Here is a 21069-nt window from a genome sequence, read left to right on the forward strand (position 1 = left end):
TAGTGTTGATTAGAGTACAGGACAGACATGTGAAAATGAGGGATAGAAATGGCAAGATACGGGAAACTTGGATGACAGGGGAAATTCTTTAAGGAAATGACAGCATTGATTGATGAGGGAAGGGCTGTAGATGTCATGTACATGGACTTCAGTAAGACATTTGATAAGGTTCCTCTTGGTAGGCTGATGGAGAAAGTGAAGTCGTGTGGAGATCAGGGTGTACGAGCTAGATGGGTAAAGAATTGGCTGAGCAACAGAAGACAGAGAATAGTAGTGGAAGGGAGTTTCTCAAAATGGAGACCTGTGACCAGTGATGTTCCTCAGGGATTTGTGCTGGGATTGCTGTAGTTTGTGATATACTTAAATGATGTGGAGGAAGGTATAGGTGGTCTGATTAGCACGTTTGCAAATGACACTAAGATTGGTGGATTGGCAGGTAGTGAAGGGGACTGTCAGAGAATGCAGCAGAATTTAGATAGATTGGAGAGTAAGGCAGAGAAATGGCAGGTGGAGTTCAATCTGGGCAAATGCAAGATTAGAATTTGCATTTTGGAAGATCCAATTCAAGAGTGAACGATACGGTAATTAGAAATGCTCTGGGGAAAACTGATGTACAGAGAGATCTGGATGTTTAGGTCCATTGTACTCTGAAGGTGGCAACCCAAGTCAATAGAGTGGTCAAGAAGGCATACATCATGCTTTCCTTCATCGGATAGGGTATAGAGTACAAGAGTTGGCAGTTCATGTTATAGTTGTATGGGACTTTGGTTCAGCCACATTTAGAATACTGCGGACAGTTCTGGTTGCCACATTACCAAAAGGATGTGGATGCTTTGGAGAGGGTGCACAGGAGGTTCGCCAGGACTTTGCCTGGTCTGGAGGGTGCTAGCTATGAGAAGACATTGAGGAGATTAGGATTATTTTCATTAGAAATTCGGAGGTTAAGGGGGAACCTAATTAAGGTCAACAAAATCATGAGAGGTATAGACAGGATGGATAGCAAGAAGCTTTTTCCCAAAATGAGGGACTCAACTTCTAGGGGCCACGAGTTCAAAGTGAGAAGGGAAATGTTTAGGGGAGATATGTGTGGAAAGTTCTTCATGCAGAGGGTGGTGGGTGCCTGGAATGCGTTGCCAGTGGAGATGGTAGAGGTGGGCATGACAGAGTCATTTAAGATGTATCTAGACAGATACATGAATGGGCAGGGAGCAGAGGGATACGGGTCCTTAGAAAATAGGCAACGGGTTTAGATAGAGGATCAGGATCAGCGCAGGCTTGGAGGGCTGAAGGGCCTGTTCCTGTACTGTAATTATCTTTGTTCTTTGTTCTTTATTTAACCAACTCTGCAGGCTTGAGGCACTTATCCCATTAGACGATTAAGTGAAACCCCACCTCACTCATGCCCCGTTGAGTACTATCATGTGGTAGCTGATTAATCTTGTTGTCTGATTATTCTTGAAATGAAATATTATGTTGTTTTTTTCACTCGTTTCCTTTCTGTTTCGATGAAGCACTAAGTTGTCCTCAGGGAGGTTGCCAACGAAGCAGATCTACTGCCAAACCAGACACATCAAAATGACCACATGAGAAAACTCATGAAGGGTTTATGCCAGAAATGTCGATTCTCCTGCTCCTCAGACGCTGCCTGATCTGTTGTGTTTTTCTAGCACTGCACTCTCACATGAAGAAACCTTCATCCTTTTGCTGTCTGAGTATGAGTATTATGTAGGTCAAATGCATGATGTGGGAAATGGCAAATATCCCATCCAATTCTGTAACACTGGAATCTGTGACTAGGAATCCTCCAACCACAAGGGATGAACTCAGATTTCTCCAGTTTCCTCATTTCCCCTCCCCCCACCTTGTCTCAGTCAAATCCCTCGAACTCAGCACCACCTTCCTAACCTGCAAACTTCTTCCTGACCTCTCCGCCCCCACCCCCACTCCGGCCTATCACCCTCACCTTAACCTCCTTCCACCTATCGCATTTCCAATGCCCCTCCCCCAAGTCCCTCCTCCCTACTTTTTATCTTAGCCTGCTTGGCACACTCTCCTCATTCCTGAAACGTCGATTCTCCTGCTCCTTGAATGCTGCCTGATCTGCTGCGCTTTTCCAGTAACACATTTTCAATCTGTGACTGAATTCAGCAATCAATTTATAAAGAACACAGAACCATCCACACAGGCTGCATTTTTATAACACTTTCTCAGGACAGCCGAATGAGCTTGATAGACAAAGAAGTATTGTTGAAGTTCGGTTATTGTTATCTAAACAAAGCAGAGTTTGCATGTATCCAGCTCCCAAACAACACAAGGTGATAATGGCCCTAATAATCTGTTTCAGAGATGCTGGAGCTCAAAGTTAGCCAGGTCACTGAGGAGGGTACTGCATACCAGATGCACTAACTGCAACGTCTTGCTCACTTACAACCCGGGATGGGGGCGTAGTGCCAAAACTGGGAGAACTGTCTCACAGACGTTGTCAGAAGAATCATCTAGACTCAAAACATTAACTTGCTCACTCCCCATGGAGCTGCCTGACCTGCTGTGATCTCCAGTGTTTGTAGTTTGCTTCACTATCACCATCCCCGACGATATCCTGCCCAACTGATCAGTGTGGATGAAGTGTGACAATAGAAAAAGCACTGCAGCTCAGATAGTATCTGAGATGCAAGAGAGTTGATATTCTGGGCTGAACCCGTCACCAGGTCCTGGCCTGTTGTGCTTTTATCAGCGCCTCACTTTATCAACTCTGATTTCTCCGGCATCTGCAGTCCTCACTATCTCCTCGTTGCTGCCCCACAGTCCAGACAGGCTCAACAGAGGTGTTGAGTCTGTGGTATCCAGTCAAGCGGGAATGACCCTGCAAGTCTTCCACACTGATTCCAGATACCATGAAACTGCAGAAATGATACAGCACAGAAGGGGTTATTCAGCCCATCTTATCCACACCGACCTGGAGATCCCACTGAGGTACAAACTCAGATTGCTGGATTCAGCGTGCACTGAAATGACATTACGCTACACAAGCAAGGTCTTGCTGGTAACCACTCACTGTTCTCCCTCATTTTCCTCCTCATTGAACACCACATGGAGGAACCAATGAGAATAACAACGATGGAGAACAAATTCTGGGTGGGGAAATACAATGTCCATCGCTTAGAGTGACCCCAGCTGGCCAAAGCCTGAAGGGCATCTCTGCAAGACTGGGCCTGTAGCCGGGGTGGTGAAGAAATCAGCTCATCAGTCTAGCTGTCAGAAATGACTTAACCGTGACAGTATTACTGCTGTAACCACAGCTCACTCCAACCTGCACACTGAGGATACCCTCTATACTGTTTGGCACTTCCACTATGTTCACTGAGATGGATGTAGATAGATCAAGAAGTTTAAATCAGGACGTCCATCTAGCTTCATCAACGGCAGCAGAATTGTATTCAATCACAAATTATAACCATCAAACGGTGTGTACCTAACTCTATCATTTCTAACAATCCAGGGGATCAACCCTGGTTCAATGGAGAGTGCAGGAGGGTCAGGCCTGAAGCAGCACCTCTAAACAGGGTATCAACCTGAGTGGACTGGGAGTGGACTCCGCTGGTTAGAGTCTTAATTAGCACATAGGAAAATGGTTGTGGTTGCTGGTGGTCAGTCATCTCAGCTCCAGGACATCTCTGCAGGAGTTCCTCAGGGTAGTGTCCTAGGCCCAACTATCTTCAGCTGCTTCATCATAAGGTCTTCCTTCCATCATAAGGTCAGGAGTGGGGATGTTCACTAATGGTTGCACAATGTTCATCAGCAATGACAATTTGTAAAGAGTCTGAAACATGCTGTACTGTATTCAGCAACAGTTGGACAATATGCAGGCTTGTGCTGACAAGTGCCAAGTAAGATTGGTGCAGTATAAATGTGGGGTGATGACCATCTCCAGCAAGGTGGAATCTAACCATCACTTCTTGATATTCAATGGTATCACCATCACGGAATCCCCCATTTAAATATCAACATTCAGGAAATTAGCAGGGACCAGAAACTGAACTGGGCTCACCATATAAAGACAGCGGCTCTAAGAGCTGGACAGAGGCTAGGAACCTTGCAGCGAGGTATTCTCACTTCCTGATTTCCCAAAGACTGTCCAACATTTACAAGACACATGTCTGGAGCTGCAGACAGCCTGGCATTTCTGTACATAACAGGCCTAATGTCTGGTGCAGAACGGTGTAAACTCTGTTCCTTGGAATGTCCCAAAATTCCATTTACACCTGTTTTATATCAGTAAAGTCCAACTTCCAGCTGGGAGTGCTGAGGATAAATTTGAGTCCAAGGACTGACAAACAACTTACTGTTTGACTGCAGCGACAAAAGAAGGAAAATCCCTTCGGGCCTCCACCATAACATTGTGCTTGAACTCTCAGCTCCATATTACCTGGATTGTCCCCTGGGAACCATTGCAAATGATAGCATCTCAATCAGTTGTGACCAGCCATCTTTTGAAATGCGAGCACCTATTAAAAGCTCCTCGCACAGGCCTGATACAATTAGACTTTCACTCTGTTGACAGCTGCCCTGGGAACTAATACATTCAATCCTTTATTCAAAATACCACGTTAATTATCTCTTTCTCTGAGCCCTTTGCAGATATTCGTCCCTTTGCACTTTCACATCCTTTGGTGCACACTCAAGGGCCCACCATTTCTAACCCTCTCCCCACAACCATAGACTTCCTCAGGCATCAGTCTGGCTGGGGAGATGGGCAAGTGACCCGAAGGTTCAATTGTACATTAACAGTGTGGTGCTATACCAACAGAACACCAGGGAGAAAGAGAAAGCTGTTTATTTTGTGTACCTTTGGTGTCGTCACTTCAAGATGTTCTGCCAGCTAGTGTTTCATAATCTTTGAGTGTTATTATATTCAATCCTCATGAAAATGCCACCACATAAGTGCAAAAGTAACACCACTGCTCTGTACCATACATACTAGTGCGACTTAGAAAGCTTCATGGGTCGAATTCACATCACATTCACATCTCCTTCTGCTTAGAGAAACCACTAGGACAAAGGATCATTAACAGGAGGAAATATTTTGGTTTCTAGACTCAGCTCCCTCATGCTGATGTGCTACAAAAGTCTAACAAGGCGTAAATCCAGCATCCAGCCTCTGGCTTCATAGTCTGTGTGGATCGATCGCCCAAGTTGGTACAGGCAGCAGTGTGAGATCCACGAGGTAAAAACAATGACTGCAGATGCTGGAAACCAGATTCTGGATCAGTGGTGCTGGAAGAGCACAGCAGTTCAGACAGCATCTGAGGAGCAGTAAAATCGACGTTTCGGGCAAAAGCCCTTCATCAGGAATAAAGGCAGTGAGCCTGAAGGGTGGAGAGATAAGCTAGAGGAGTGTGGGGTTGGGAGAAAGTAGCATAGAGTACAATAGGTGAGTGGGGGAGGGGATGAAGGTGATAGGTCGGGGAGGAGAGGGTGGAGTGGATAGGTGGAAAAGGAGCTGGGCAGGTCGGACATGTCCGGACAAGTCATGGGGACTGGAAGTTTGGAACTAAGGTGAGGTGGGGGAAGGGGAAATGAGGAAACTGTTGAAGTCCACATTGATGCCCTGGGGTTGAAGTGTTCCAAGGCAGAAGATGAGGCCTTCTTCCTCCAGGCGTCTGGTGGTGAGGGAGCGGCGGTGAAGGAGGCCCAGGACCTCCTTCGAATCCTCCCACTTCCTCCAGACCAAAGGGGTAGCCATGGGCACACGTATGGGCCCCAGCTATGCCTGTCTCTTTGTTGGCTACGTAGAGCAGTTGATCTTCCGTAATTACACCGGCACCACTCCCCACCTCTTCCTCTGCTACATTGATGACTGCATGGGCGCCACCTCGTGCTCCCGCGAGGAGGTTGAGCAATTCATCAACTTCACCAACACATTCCACCCTGACCTTAAATTTACCTGGACCATCTCTAACACCTCCCTCCCCTTCCTGGACTCTCCAGCTCCATTAATGACAACCGACTTGACACTGACATTTTTTAAAACCCACCGACTCCCACAGCTACCTGGATTATACCTCTTCCCACCCTACCTCCTGCAAAAATGCCATCCCATATTCCCAATTCCTCCGCCTCCACCGTATCTGCTCCCAGGAGGACCAGTTCCACCACAGAACACACCAGATGGCCTCCTTCTTTAGAGACCTCAATTTCCCTTCCCACGTGGTTAAAGATGCCCTCCAACACATCTCATCCACATCCCGCACCTCTGCCCTCAGACCCCACCCCTCCAACTGTAACAAGGACAGAACGCCCCTGGTGCTCACCTTCCACCCTACCAACCTTCGCATAAACCAAATCATCCGCCGACATTTCCGCCACCTCCAAACAGACCCCACCACCAGGGATATATTTCCCTCCCCACCCCTTTCCGCCTTCTGTAAAGACCGTTCCCTCCGTGACTACCTGGTCAGGTCCACGTCCCCCGACAACCCACCCTCCCATCCTGGCACTTTCCCCTGCCACCGCAGGAACTGTAAAACCTGTGCCCACACCTCCTCCCTCACCTCTATCCAAGGCCCTAAAGAAGCCTTCCACATCCATCAAAGTTTTACCTGCACATCCACTAATATCATTTATTATATCCGTTGCTCCCGATGCGGTCTCCTCTACATTGGGGAGACTGGGTGCCTCCTAGCAGAGCACTTTAGGGAACATCTCCAGGACACCCGCACCAATCAACCACACCGCCCCGTGGCCCATCATTTCAACTCCCCCTCCCACTCTGCCGAGGACATGGAGGTCCTGGGCCTCCTTCACCGCCGCTCCCTCACCACCAGACGCCTGGAGGAAGAACGCCTCATCTTCCGCCTCAGAACACTTCAACCCCAGGGCATCAATGTGGACTTCAACAGTTTCCTCATTTCCCCTTCCCCCACCTCATCCTAGTTCCAAACTCCCAGCTCAGCACTGTCCCCATGACTTGTCCGGACTTGTCCGACCTGCCTATCTCCTTTTCCACCTATCCACTCCACCCTCTCCTCCCTGACCTATCACCTTCATCCCCTCCCCCACTCATCTATTGTACTCTATGCTGCTTTCTCCCCACCCCCACCCTCCTCTAGCTTATCTCTCCACGCTTCAGGCTCTCTGCCTTTATTCCTGATGAAGGGCTTTTGCCCGAAACGTCAATTTCGCTCATCCTTGGATGCTGCCTGAACTGCTGTGCTCTTCCAGCACTACTAATCCAGAAGTGTGAGATCCACTCCATTTAGGAAATCAGTAGGAGATTAGATTAGATTAGATTAGATTACTTTACAGTGTGGAAACAGGCCCTTCGGCCCAACAAGTCCACACCGACCCGCCAAAGCGTAACCCACCCAGACCCATTCCCCTACATTTACCCCTGCACCTAACACTACGGGCAATTTAGCATGGCCAATTCACCTGACCTCATTGAGATTCATGAGATTCTAACAGGGATTGGCAGAGGAGACACAGAGAGGATGTTTGTTCATGTGGAACAATCAGGAAGGTGAGATCATAGCTTTAGGATAAGGGCGTGCAGGTTTAAAACAGAGATTGGGAGGAATTACTTCTCTCAAAAGCTCATGAAGCCGTGGAATTCATTCCCCCAGAGTGTGGTGTATGCTGGGATGGTGAGTAAATGTAATGTGGAGATAGACAGATTTTTAATTAGTAACAGATTGAAGGGTTATAGTTACAGCAGAAAAGAGGAGTTGAGGCCAAGATGACGTCAGCCATGATCATATTGAAAGGTGGGCCAGGCTCAAGGGGCTGAATGGCCTACTCCTGCTCTAGTTCTTCTGTCCCTATGCAAGTGTTTAACTCATGGTCAGGAAGCATGGCGAGGGGACAGGTTGTGTTGCTGCTCTATATCTAATGCTGGCTCCTATCCATTCTGCCATGTTACCCTCTCAGGAACACTCCCACATGAACCTGTGCTTTCAACACATGAGATCCACTCCACACTTTGATTTAAAAACATCAGCAAGGCATCGTCAGGCCCGTTCTGTTTGAATTACTTTTTCATTTGCAAAGTGAATAGAAGTACTGTGTACTGCGATGTTGGAGCACTCTGTAAGTGTATTACCAACAGAGTTCCTCGACGTCCACAGCATTGATGTGGGTGCACTTGATGTTCCTCTTTGTTTTCTATTTTAATTTGTTCATGGGATGTGTCTTTTCATAATTTTTGTTTTGAGGACAGGAGCAAAGAAATCTGTTTGCAGTTGTATTGGACATCAGTACAGCTGCTGCTGTGCTGTTTCAGTGTCCTTGCCTAAGGAAGGACATACTGGCAACGAGGCAGTGATTATGACTCCTGGGATGGTGGGACTGTCTGATAATGAGAGATGGAGGAGACTGAGCCTGCATTCTCTGGAGATCAGAAGATTAGATTTGAGCTCATTGAAACTGACACAATTCATAAAGGGATAGATAGGGTAGACCCAGGAAGGATGTTGCCCCTTGGTTATGGCACTAGGACCAGTGACCCATTCCTGAAGAAGGGCTTATGCCTGAAACGTCGATTCTCCTTCTTCTTGGATGCTGCCTTACCTGCTGTGCTTTTCCAGCAACACATTTTTAAGCTCTGATCTCCAGCATCTGCAGTCCTCACTTTCTCCCAGTGACCCAGTCTCAGTATAACAGGCAAGCCATTTAGAAATGGTGATTTGTCTACCTCAGTGTGCTGGAGAAGTTCAGGCGTTGAGAATGCCCAATACAGAGCTGATTAGATTTCTGGTTACAAGGAGGGAGGTGGGCAGACCTAGGGAATACAGTGCAGATATAGATCAATAAGCAGGATCCAGAATGACACAGCAGGTTCAAAGGGCTCAACTATTCCTGATCCCATGTTCTTCCCATCTGACAAAGGGGTTAATGTTCATTTTACAGTAGCTCCACCTACTCTCCTGATGTCATAGGCAGCCTCTAGGTGGAGATACCCAGTTGTACTCCAGCTTTCAGTGGGAGAGATGGATCTGGAGCAGCTCCCTGAAGGCTCTAGGATATAGAATATTCTTTATTTTCATATATCCTCCAGTACAGGAGTACAGTGAAAAGTTTTATAATGGCTGCCTTTTAATGGTACCATCTTAGGTACAAATACCTAGTTACAAATCTTTCAGAGTAAAAAATATAGTGCTGTTACAGAGAATAAAAAATATAGATTAGCATGAAACCGTGAAAAAGTCTAGAATGATGCTCAGTGACGAGAAGTACTTAAGCTCCAGTCCGTCCCCACAGGCCTTAGAGCATGAGGTCATGCTGCCTCAGTGTGTCGGCCTCCACCCAGAACTCCCTCCACATTCGCTCTGGGTTTAGTCGTTATACCTGAACAAATGTAGTTGTACTCATTACTAGCATCCAATAATCTTTTTATAGTCGGAGAATAGAGTCTCTTCTTCAGATACTGTAATGTAGTTTATCCTGTACCACTAATCTCTAGATAAGACAGAGCAAAGGAGATTTGTATCAGCAAAATCCCGCAAGCAACCCTTACCCAGTACTATAGACTGACAGAGGTGGCACATATCACAGGCTACTCAGAGTGAGCATCAAGGAAACCACCACCATGCCCATCATTGGTTGGCTTTGAGAAAGTGGCAATGAGCTCCCTTCCTGAACCATTCAGTTTTTGTGCTGTTCGGCCGCACGGAGTATGCCAGGAGCAATAGTTCGCCAAGTTGGTGCCTACTCAACTGTGTCAGCTCCTCCAACCAAACAACTAAAGTTACATTCCCACCAGTCTCCTGGGGGCAAACTATGGACATTCTAACAAGGTGGTTTTGCAGTGACGGTTGGGGTTTGGGGACAGTAATGGGTGACGTATAATAGTCATCTATGGAGATAACACCTCCTTCAGATTGCTTGTATGCAGTATTCTTCTGTAAAGCATCTCAACTTCAGCCTCTCCCCTTAGAAATACACTTGGAACAGGGATTAGGGCATGGGGGAATTTTAACTGTACAACAGGGGCACGGATAGGATAAATAGACAAAGTCTTTTCCCTGGAGTGAGGGAGTCCAGAACTAGAGGGCATAGGTTTAGGGTGAGAGGGGAAAGATATAAAAGAAACCTTAGGGGCAACTTTTTCATGCAGTGGGTGGTACGTGTATGGAATGAGCTGCCAGAGGATGTGGTGGAGTCTGGTACAATTACAACATTTAAGAGGCATCTGGATGGGTATATGAATAGGAAGGGTTTGGAGGGATATGGGCCGGGTGCTGGCAGGTGGGGCTAGATTGGGTTGGAATATCTGGTCGGCATGGACGGGTTGGACCGAAGGGTCTGTTTCCATGCTGTACATCTCTATGACTCTACGGCTCTATCTCGATGTGTCTCTGAACCTAAAGTGGATCATAGTGTCCTCCACAACCTGACCTGCTCATGGACATAGCCCTTACACACACCAGGCTCTCAGTGTGAACCATGGGAGGTGGAACAGGAGGAGGAAGAGAAGGAGGAACAAAAAAAAGGAAGAAAAAGGATGACGAAGAAGCAATGAGGCAACCTGAACAGCTTCACCTTCACTCTGAGTCTTCTCAATCTTCACCTACACATCAACATCACTCTACAATTCTCCCCTAACCATCCATCTGCTCCAGAGCATCACAGAGTCCTCTCTGACAAATCCTGGAAAACAAAGGCATCTCAAAAAACAATCTATAATCATTTAATCCAACATCACTTTTGAAGAAGTGTCACTCTGTTTCTCTCTCTCCACTGATGCTGCCATACCTGCTGAGTTTCTCCAGCACTGTCTGCCTTTTGGTTGTATCTGCTTAATTCAGTTTGAGTGAAATAAATAACGGCCTGATCTGATCGAGATGTTAAGATGATTAAATATCTCAATAGACCAGTGGGAGAGAAACATAGAAAATAGAGGCCTGCTCCACCATTCAATATGATCATGATTGCTCATCTAACTCAATATCCTGTTCCTGCTTTCTCCACATGATCCCTTTAGCCTGAAAAATTATATACAACTCTTCCTTGAAAACATTTGATGTTTTGGCCTGAACTACTTTCTGTGGCAGAGAGTTCCACAGGCTCAGCCCCCACTCTCTGGGTGCACAGAGGGAAACATTTTGCTCTGATGGGAGTGTGGGGGTTGATGACACGGGTGGGCAGGGGCTCAATCTTAGAAACAGAGTTAGTGCAGGGGTGATAGCTCAAAACAAAGGCACTGAAATCTCATTTCCCAAAAAAGCTGTTGAGGCAAAAGGAGATCCATTGAAAATTTCGAAACTGATATCCTCAGGTAGCACGCTATGTGACAAAGATTCAGAATAACCTGGTTATAGTTAAATGATAAAACAGACTCGAGGGCTGAACAGCCTGTTGCCAACCCTTTTTTTTTAATTCATTATGCAGTAAGGACATCTCTGTCTAAGCCATTTTTTTGCCCATCCCTAATTGCCCAAAAGGCAGTTAAGAGTCAACCACTGTGCTATGGATCTGAAGTCGCATGTAGGCCAGACCAAGTAAGGATGGCAGATTTCCTTCCCTAAATGGCATTAGTGAACCAGGTGGGTTTTTCCAATAATCAACAGTGGAATCATAGTCATTGTTAGACCTTTCATTCCAGATTCTTTCTTGAATTCAAATTCCACCATCTGCCACGGTGAACTCCAGTCACCAGGACATTAGCTAAATCTCTGGATTAATAGTCTAGCGATAATACCACTAGGCCATTGCCTCCCCCTGCCTCCCTCTCAAAGTCTGTCCATAAAACTGAAGTCCCTCACCCTTGATGCCCTTGAACACTGCTTCTCACCAAGACACCATTGAATGTTGCATGAGCCTTCTGTGAGTGTGACAGGGACAGTGAAGATTTGGTGGCATGGAGGGAGTCAGGGGGCCTGTCTGCGAGAGAGGGAGTTTTGCTTTTTATAATTCATTCATGGGATGAGGGGTTTGCTGGTTTGGCCAGCCTTTATTCCCCAGAGGGCAGATAAGGGTCAACGACATCGCTGTGGGTCTGGAGACACATGTCGGCCAGAAAAGGTAAGGATGGCAGTTTCCTTCCCTAAAGGACATTAATGATCCAGATGGGGTTTTCCCCCAACAATCGTTAATCATTAGACTCTTAATTCCAGAATTGTACTGAATTTAAATTCAACTATCTGCTGTGGTGGCATTGGAACCCTGGTTCCCCGGATATTATCTGAGGTTATGGATTAATAGGAGAAAGTAAAGACTGCAGACATTGGACAGTCAGAGTTGAAAAGTAGCGCTGGAAAAGCTCAGCAGGTCAGGCAGCATCTGAGGAGCAGGAGAGTCGACATTTTGGGCATAAGCTCTTCATCAGGAATGATACCGGAAATCCTGATTCTCTTGCTCCTCAAAGCTGCCTGACGTACTGTGCTTTGCCAGCACCACACTTTTAGTTTCTGGATTAATAGTCTAGCGATAAAACCACGAGGCTATCGCCTTGCCTTTTGCAACACAGTCAGGCCTCCTCAGTGACCATTGTTGAGTTGGAGCTTGAGACTCCAAAACTTCAGCTTGCAAAGTCCATCAGGGGGTCAAGCCCCACTTTCAGAAGACATGCCACAGGATATCAATGACAAACCTTCAGTGACAGAACTTCCATCTGTGTGAATTAACCCCAGCGATATATCACAATTACAATCCTTTCATTCACTTCTACATGTCTCTGTCAATCAAAAACACTTCACAACATAGCGATAAAAATATTTAACACCAGCGTTGGGGCCTCTCTAACCCCCATGGTAAAGTTTATTCCCTTGATTCACGCGGCTAAACTGATTTGAAGGTCAGGTTTTCAAAACGAAAGGGCTCTTTCAAACATCACCATCTGGCAGCTGTTGCTGAGCTCATAAATTTAACTATTTCTTTTAACTGGCAAAATTTGCTTTGAAACGTGTGTGATTGCTTCAAATTCCTTCTCCATAAATAACTCGGCTGTTAAAACCAGCACATTCTCTTCAAAATAAAGCAGCTCAAGCAAAGAGTGTTTAACATTTCAAACAATAAATATGACACGTTGTGTTTAGTGCGTTCCAGAAAAAAATCAAACAGGTTTTTTTTGAAGGAACTGCCATCTCAAAGAAAGAATCAAAATGCTCCCAATAATCTTTCCCCAGGAGGTTCCTGATATTTTTATTAGTCTTGCAAATTAAAATGATAAAACGCATATTTTCACTTGTAACAGAGAGGGCACTTTAATAGCGGTTTACAAGCAGTGTGGTTCCCATTGATAAAGGTAACGTTCCATTCCAGAATGCATGCTTTAGTAAACCAGATATGGAATGGTACTGGATTTAGCATCTGTGTGAGTTAGAATCTAAATGTTTCACACTTGGAAAAATTAGGACAAGATAATAACAAGACAATCATATGTACCTTAACGTATGTTATCTTAAGGTAGTCCAAATATTAAGAGATTTTAAAAATATTCATTTTTTTCCTCCTCATCCTATTTATTATCTATGAAACAAAATCACTTGTCCCAGGAAAATGGTGTCCAAATTTGCAAGGCATATTGTGACAGAAACAGCTTCTGGAACACAAAGGTAAGAAGTGAACACTGTCATTATTTCAGCAATGCCATGAGGTAGGGAGAGCTCTTTTCTTGGTGCTTGTAACTCTCTACCCATGTTGGTGAACACATTGAGTGAACATATCCCCTCAAAGGATCCCTACAGCACAGGGGTCTGCACTGACCCTCTGAGAGCATCCTCTGTACCTGAACCCAATACCCCCCACTTTCAAATTCTAATGGTCACCAATCTACTGGTTTAATTCCTCTTAGAATAGCATAAAAGGTCAACACACATCAAGAGCTGTCCTGTTCTATGTTCACCCTGTATGCTTAGAATCCCTACAATGTGGAAATAGGCCATTCAGCCCATCAGGTCTGGACCAACTCGCCAAAGAGCATCCCACCAAGGCCCAGCCCCCTTATCCTATCCCCATAACCTCACAATTAGCCCAGCCAACCCACACATTCCTGAACACCACAGGGCAAGGTAGTATGGTCAATCCACCTAACCTGCACAGCTTTGGACTGTGGGAGGACACCAGAGCAAACCCACATAGACAAGAGGAGAATATACAAACTGTACATGGACAGTCGCCCGAGGGTAGGATCGAACCCGGGTCCCTGGAGCTGTGAGGCAGCATGCTGACCGCTGACCCACCATGTCCCTGTTCTACACTGGTTTTCACAATGGTTTCTGTTCCTACATGGTCAATTTAGGAGTGGGGACCCTGTGGAATTCACTATCACAGAACATGGTTGAAGCCAAAACTTTGAATGTTGTCAAGAAGAAGGTAGGTATAGTTCTTAGGGCTACAGAGATCAAAGGGTATGGGGAGAAAGCAGGAACAGGGGACTGGGTTGGATGAACAACCATGATCAGATTGAACAGGGTAACAGGTCCGTGGGGCTGAATGGTCTACTCCTGCTCTGACTTTCTGTTTCTGTTCCTCAAATTTGAGTGAGGCCACTCAGGAATCACTTCACACAAGATTGCAAAAATCTGTAACTCTATCTCCAAACACGCATTTAAGACTGGGAGTCAGTGCAAAACTTCAAAAGATAGGCTTTATTCAGCAAGATACTAAAGAGATGCAAAACCAAGAAAGCTGAAGAGAATTAAGGTGTAGGTTCATCACTCTCTTGCACAATGACGGACCAGCCTCAAGGCTGAATGGCCTTAGTACCTCTCAAACAGTTCCTTCCTCAGTCCATTTCCCTTATTAATTAACTCATTATGTTGTTGCTGGCCATAATCCAATTACAAAGGTGCTCTCAAAGTCAGGACATCACATGGACAGCAATGGTCACACAAAGTGCCCCCCTTGAGGGCACAGCCTCCCTACAACTGTCAGCAACTAATCCTTTCTCTTTTCAAGATTTGGAAACCTTTGTGCCAGTTTATAGTCAATGTATACACCGACACAGTACCACAGAAAGAAGCGAACTAACAGAATGATCACGATGAACAGCATCAGCACTTCCGACTCCATGTTATAAAGGAACAAAGCTGGGAATAATGAGGTCATTCAGAAAACACACTCAGAGCACTAATTGTAAAATATACTGAGTTTCTTATTCTGTGTTCACAGCCCGTGCCATGTAACATTATAAATGCTTTCAGCATTCCAACTGAAATGATCTCACAGGGCATGTGATATTTATATAGTGTAGCTGACAGATTAAGGCCACGTACAAGTTCCATTTAAGTCCAGTGGGTTAATTCATAAAAGGAACTGTCGATCTCATGGGTGACAATAAAGACAGCATTGTGCGTGGGTATCAAGCAAACAGTTCAGATCCCAGCTCATAAAACTCAGCACTGTGTTTTGTAAGTGAAGTGTGTGTGAGTGTCAATGTCTGTATGTGAGTGTCAGTCTGTCAGTGAATGAGAGTGTGTCTGAGTAATGTACGAGTGTGAGTGTGAGTGTGTGTGTGAGTGAGTGCAAGTGTCTGTGGTAGCAAGTATGTATGTGAGTGAGAATATGTGGGTGTGCGCGTGAGTGTGTGTGTATTTGAGTGTGTGAGAGTGTTTGTGTGTGTATGTATATATATATGTGTGTTAGTGAATGAGAGTGTGTCTGAGTGTGAGTGCAAGTGTGTGTTAGCAAGTGTGTGTGTGTTAGTGAGAGTGAGTGTGTGTGAGTGAACGCAAGTATGTGTGTTAGCGAGTATGAATGTGTGTGTGTATGTTGGTGAGTGTGAATGTGTATGTGTAAGTGTAAATTTGTGTGAAGTACTGGTTTATTTCTCTTCTCTCCCTGCGCTGATATAGTGTCCACAAGTACGCAGCTCCTCAGTGAAAACCGCTAACTAGTTCCCTCTTCGATTCTCTTGATCTACCAGTGAGCCCTCCAGCAGACAGGAGCTCGAATCTGATCTTGCTTTATAGTTCTGTGGAGAGAGAAAAACAAAGTGAACGCTTCAAATTAATATTCTTCCTTCAGACCTGAGAACAATAAGACACTGAACAGTTTATCAGCAGGTACCACCTACACCTCCTCTCAACTCTCTGGCCTGAGTTATAAACGGCTCATATCTTATTGAGTAGCTTGCACAGATCAAACCTGTAACCCACTGAATGTGAATGATGTCAGTGGGATGTAATTATGGTTTTTAAAAGGATTTAATGATTTGATAGAGAGAAAGTGTTTCTCACTGGTTTGGGGAGGGAGGGAGTGAGGGAGAGGTGGAGAAGGAGTGTAGGAGAAGGAACTGGAACCTTAATCTGTCCAGGGGTGATGTCAGGAAATTCCCCACAAGATGAGTAGTGGAAGTACAGAGTTATCTCCAAAAAACAGCTGCTGAAGCTAGGCATCAATTGGAAATTTCAAAATTGAATTTGATCCCAAAACTGGTTCCATCCCATTGGTCCAAGTTCCTGCTTCTCTCAAGTGCTATTGTTATTCTTGAACACATTCTTATCAGGCCATGCATCGAGTCCTCTCACTCTTGCTCTTAATTCTCTGAAATCACATTTTCCATTCTGGTCTGATATTGGAACCATTCTGGATTGGCCATGCATCAAGAACAACAAACAAAAAAAAAATTTCTTAACGCCGAGCTCCCCACTGCTCAATAATTATAAAACATCTTTCAAGAACTGGGGAAGAACTGCTTATGTGAAAGAAACAGAGAGGCATCATTTCCCTCTGCCATTTATTTCGACTAATTAAAAATCACACAACACCAGGTTAAAGTCCAACAGGTTTATTTGGAAGCACTAGCTTTCGGAGCACTGCTCCTTCATCAGGTGGTTGTCTATAACCTGGTGTTGTGTGATTTTGAACTTTGTCCACCCCAGTCGAACACCAGCTCCTCCATATCATTTATTTTGACAGCAGTATCTGCTTCAGTTTCTACTGACCTGTGATCTCTTCCCGCTCCCGGTTATTATCAGTAACCAGCAGAAAGGAAGGAGGTCAGTATCAAGGTGAAGAAAGCGACCCATTTCTCAGGCTGGTCCATAGTCAAGATTCCTGCAACAAAACCTGCAGAAATACTGGGATGCTGCAAACTGCTGAGAGAACCTCAAAATTAATGCCACGTGGATGAGTACAGCACAACTGTGTCTTCATTGTCCTCCAGATAAGATCAATGTCAACAGTACAACTGAGGCATTCATTCCACTGCTGTGTATCTCTGGCTTTGATCTGCTGTCATGTTTCGGAGGGGATCCCAGTGTAGGTAGCTGTCTGAAACAGTTATAATGTGTAATGCTTTGGAGCAACAGCCCTAAATCACCTCAAGTCCCAATCACTCTCAATCCTATACTCTCTAAGATTCAATGCCTTGGACAGCACTAATTCCTCAAATTTCAAATTCTCAGCCTTGTTTTCAAATCTTCCACTGCCTCCATTCACCCTTCGAAATGGTTTTCATCATAAATGGTGCACCTTTACATTTATTTTTCAGTCAAGAATGCATTGTAACTAGGACAATCTATGATCAGTCTACACAGTACCTTAAGATTTCTGCATTCTTACACATGAGTGCAGCTTCAAGGGAACACTAATTAATACTCCCGCCATTCCCTAGTTACAATCTCTGACAGACTATTAACACACCAGGAATCATGTACTGCTCTGCATCCCATATCTTACACATACCTGGCTTCCTTTGTCCCACCATCGGCTTTCACACGTCCAGCTAAAGTCTAAAATCCAGAAGTGGCCCAGAAACTCTTCCCCATCCACAGCTGGAGTGTTCCTGGAGTCAGTACATCCCCATGAATGAGCGAACAAACAGAGATAGTGCTGGAGAAGCTCAGCAGGTCTGGCAGCATCTGTCGAGAAAGAAACAGAGAGGAAAAAGAGAGAAACATTTTGAGTTCATTATGACTGTTTTTCAGCACTGTTTCAGATTTACAGCATCCACTGGATTTTATTTTTATCCCTAAGCTAGGCTCCAGGTTTCTGTTTTCTGAGCCTGTTCCAAAGATATTGCTTTAACTACGCCTGTCCTAACTTCTCCTTCTGTGAAATACCTGGATTCATTATACTGTACTAAGCGCGCTATATAAATGCACATCGTTATAGCTAGAGGAATGAAACGCTGAGGTATATGCAGTTCCATGTAAGGTCACCCTCCATCCACAAGTAAAGGATTTGCAAGTCAACCCATGAAGGTAAAAGCAAGGACTACAGATGCTGGAAAGCAGATTCTAGATTAGAGTGGTCATGGAAAAGCACAACAGGCCAGGCATCATCTGAGGAGCAGGAGAGGATGAAAACTTCTTCAAGGCAGGCATCCTTGCAAGAGGATTCGCAGTAGGGTTAAAACCATGAAGGTGAGGCAACCAAATCCATTTGCTTAATTTCTTGCTTTCCTGCATTCTTAATTTTGTGAACCTAGAGGTTTGAAAAGGATACTTTTCGAGACGATAACTCATGGTTTGATATATCCTCAAACAGAACAACACAAGCTATTTGTGTCTGAAAATATTGGTCTAGAAAATATAAGGGACGAGAGGCAAAGGGCTCATAATTTCCCACAAATGGCCGGTAACTGATTCCATCCACAGGCAATTTCCACAGATACAGGATCAGGGAGTGAACCACCCCCAGACCACTAATCCAGAACCTCAGGTTAACATTCTGGGAATATGGTATCAAATTCCTCCTTGGATTATGGTGAAATTTAAATCCAATAGAACAAAAAGAATAGCCAAATGGAAACCATGTGACCATTATGAATTGTCGTAAAAATTATCGCCATCCCCTGGTCCACTAACGTCCTTTAAGAAAGGAAATCGCTTCCCTCCTGTATCTGGCTTTTGATTGTCCACCTGACCTATCCAAAATACTTCATCAGTTGAAGGTGTTGCAGTCCCAAAGCTGCTAAAACACAAGTAGGTTGCCAACTTGGCCAAAGAGTAAGGCTTGCTGGGTATGGGACAAGTCAAGCTCTGTGAATTGTAAGCCCAGAAACTAGACACAGCGCAAACATAGCAGCCGGGCATTAGTGTAAAAGGACACGTCTCATCACTGTATCAACCAAACAAAGATGGAAAGCATATTTTCAACCAAGTATCAGATAGACAGGCTCCCAGGCCTTACCACACTGTCCCTTAGGTCCCTTTTAAATGTTTCCCCTCTCACCCTAATCCCATGCCCACCTCAGGGAAGAAACCTTGTCTATTTATCCAATCCATGCTCCTCATGATTTTATAAACCTCTATAAGGTCACCCCTCGGCCTTTGACGCTCCAGGGAAAACAGCCCCAGCCTGTTCAACCTCTCCCTATAGCACAAGCCCTCCAACCCTGGCAACATCCTTGTAAATCTTTTCTGAACCCTTTCAAGTTTCATATCCTTGAGCATGTGGCACAGAATATCCCATGAGGCTCCAGACAACATTTCCTGCCAGTTTTATCTTGCTGCTACCTGGGCCTCCAGGGAAAAGCTTCTGCAAACAGCAACCATGCATTGGCACATGATCAATGTACAGGTCATTCTGCTGTGATGCACATTTCATTAACGCAAATTCGCTGTAATATGATGGCAAATTGGGGACGCTGTTTGTAAAGTGCACATCTTTAAAATGCGTGTTGGCTGTAACACGATTAAGCAGCCAAGACTCCAAGCGCTGTTTCTGAAGCACGATTTTTCTATAATGCGGCACAGCCATCACATTATAAAAGAACCACCTGTAGCTTAGAATGACCATCAGCTCCAGAGTCCGGGATCCACCTCCATTTTACCCTGCCTCATCGTTAAGGGCTAGGACTCTGTGAAGTACACAATTCGATAGACATTTTCACACTCTCTTGAACAAATGATCATTCATGTCAAGGAGAGCCTCAGAATACTATTGAAACATTTCCTTTGTTTAGCTGACAAGCAGTCAATCACCAAAATATATAACATATAAAGGCCAAGGAGAAAGGGGTAGGATAGTTGTAATTTTAATTGGAATGACCACCCAATAATAATAGACTAAAAACTCAGCTAGTCATACATTGGAAATTCTAGCAGCACTTCTCCAATGGAAGAAAAGCTCATATTAACAACTCTTCTGGTCTTTTTCTCTGCTATAGACCTTATTTATGAATTCCATGCTGAAACCAATTCCCTTATTAGTTTAATACCTTGCACATTAGCTTCATTTTGATGAATCATTTAAAAAGAAACATTAGCCTTTGTCTGAAGTACTGTTGATTGGTACTTACTGTCTCTTTGTTGCTGAACAATCTCCAACTGCATTCAACTATGGAACTGATAGAAATACTGATCCTGGCCACCACATCACAATAGGACTCCAGTACCTTATCTCAGATTGCCACCAAAGAAAAGGTGGTGGCTCTTTATCTCAATGTCTTTGGCATGACATTGGGTTACAAAGGGACAAGGAAAGTATTAACCGATTACAATAAAATGCATTTGAATTTCTTATCTTGAATAACTAAAATAGTTTCTTTTGATTCGAGAAAGCTAAAGATACAAGGTCAACTTTGCATTCTTTTAAAGAAATGGTTTAGCTGCTCCTTGTGTTTTATATTGTTGTTTGATTTTATCCATGGTTCCACGGATGGTGAATTTATCGAGTTTACAAGATCCTGTTTGTGTTACAAAGTTCAAACTTCTCAGTGAATACCAAGCAGCTTAGATGGCAGCAACGTAGGTTTTTCTAGAAATGACTTTTGTTCAGAAAATACATTAATCTGTAATTATTCAGTCAAAGCCACATGGTCATCCAGAGGGCTAGCACAGACACAATGGGCTGAACAACTTCCTTCTGTATCGGAACAATTTGATTCTTTCATGAGTGATGGGTGCTGCTGGCTGGGCTCATAATCACTCACTTTCACACACAAACACACTCAAACACAACCCACACTCTCACACATTCACGCACTCAAACACACATGCGCACGTGCATGCACGCACACACACACTCAAACACAACCACTCACACACACACAACCACACACACTGATACACATCCACACATACCCACATTCACACATACACCCACATCCACACACACATATTAAAACACATACATGCACACATACACAACTACATACACACAACCGCACATACTCACACACTC

General features: G+C 44.7%; 1 long non-coding RNA gene across 1 annotated transcript; it reads right to left on the reverse strand.

The window, feature by feature from the left end:
• Positions 1-14865: 14865 nt before the first annotated feature.
• Positions 14866-20280, reverse strand: LOC148146845 (uncharacterized). Its single transcript, XR_015760010.1, has 3 exons — positions 20186-20280; positions 17626-17801; positions 14866-15910 (listed from the first exon to the last, which is right to left on the reverse strand). It is a non-coding gene; the product is annotated as an uncharacterized LOC148146845 (long non-coding RNA).
• Between the last annotated feature and the right edge of the window lie 789 nt (positions 20281-21069).

The sequence above is a fragment of the Chiloscyllium plagiosum genome, unplaced genomic scaffold (genome assembly GCF_037043375.1).
Source record: "Chiloscyllium plagiosum isolate Xiang-an unplaced genomic scaffold, Cpla_swu_hap1 HiC_scaffold_18, whole genome shotgun sequence".
In the NCBI taxonomy this organism is placed as follows: Eukaryota; Metazoa; Chordata; class Chondrichthyes; order Orectolobiformes; family Hemiscylliidae; genus Chiloscyllium; species Chiloscyllium plagiosum.